General features: G+C 40.6%; 1 non-coding gene across 1 annotated transcript; it reads left to right on the top strand.

Annotated features, from left to right (window-relative positions):
• Nucleotides 1-82, top strand: TRNAL-AAG (transfer RNA leucine (anticodon AAG)). The gene has a single exon. It is a non-coding gene; the product is annotated as a tRNA-Leu (tRNA).
• Nucleotides 83-1,053: the final 971 nt, after the last annotated feature.

Here is a 1,053-nt window from a genome sequence, read left to right as displayed (position 1 = left end):
GGTAGCATGGCTGAGCGGTCTAAGGCGCTGGATTAAGGCTCCAGTTTTTTCGGAGGCGTGGGTTCATATCCCACTGCTGCCAATATTATGAGAATTTAAAAACATTTTCATCTTATTACTTTGCTTTCAGTCAAATTAGCATGTGGTTTTATGTACTTTGGTATGAATGTGTACTTTTCTCTTTAGGAAAAGACATTTGATAGAATCATTGCTTTCTCCAAATATTTAGATACTTGCCCATATTCCAACATGCTCAAGTTTGAAATGTATTCACATGTACTACACTTACTCTAAGGAAGTTACGTTGTTGTAGATTTTTGATTGATATAGGTAGATATCTCTGTGTGTGCTGCGGCCTGTCCTAATTAGACAGAGTCTTATTGAGCGCTCAAAGTTAAAGAGGAAGCTACACTTAGTTAGCAACAACTCATTCCAGCAGAATTCTGCAAGTTTTTTCACATTCATGGTTTTTTATCAGTTTGTACAAAGGAGTGGTTACTCATTAATATAAAGGCTGAACTTCTTATCTAATTGGTCAGTTTAAATACATGAACATATATGGGTGTCCGACCTAAGGTGACTTAAGCATCAGATGATATACTGCCCCTTGTCTTACAATGTCAGCAAGACTCCAATATCGGCTTGGACCATCTGGCCTAACTTCCTCTTCTGTATTGTCTGGGACAAATGTCACAAGACAATGCTCTGGCTTCATGGGGTTAGGTCATCTTTAGCAATTGATTACAAAGTTCAGAACTTCTGTGAATATATCTCTAAGTGTGCATTTAGAAATGCCCTACAGCATCCAGCTTTCCTTCTCCTCCTTCCGAGTCTGATCCTGCTACTTTTTGTACAGGTTTCGGGAAGTCATTTTTGTCAGGTTTTCTTGTCTTCAGTCGTCATGTAGTAGCTGTCCGGCTCTACGTCCTCTCCCATTTCCCATATTGTCTTCCTCTGGCTGCTTCTTTGGCTGCCACGTCTGCCATGTTGATGCCCCGTGTCTCTACTGTGTTCAATTTTCCATGTGTCTTGACCTTCACACTGCCGCTGTCG

This window comes from Dendrobates tinctorius, unplaced genomic scaffold (assembly GCF_039654945.1).
Source record: "Dendrobates tinctorius isolate UK_male_01 unplaced genomic scaffold, ASM3965494v1 ptg000048l, whole genome shotgun sequence".
In the NCBI taxonomy this organism is placed as follows: Eukaryota; Metazoa; Chordata; class Amphibia; order Anura; family Dendrobatidae; genus Dendrobates; species Dendrobates tinctorius.
The sequence above is the reverse complement of the archived record's forward strand: the minus strand, read 5'-3'. Positions and strand labels throughout refer to the sequence as shown.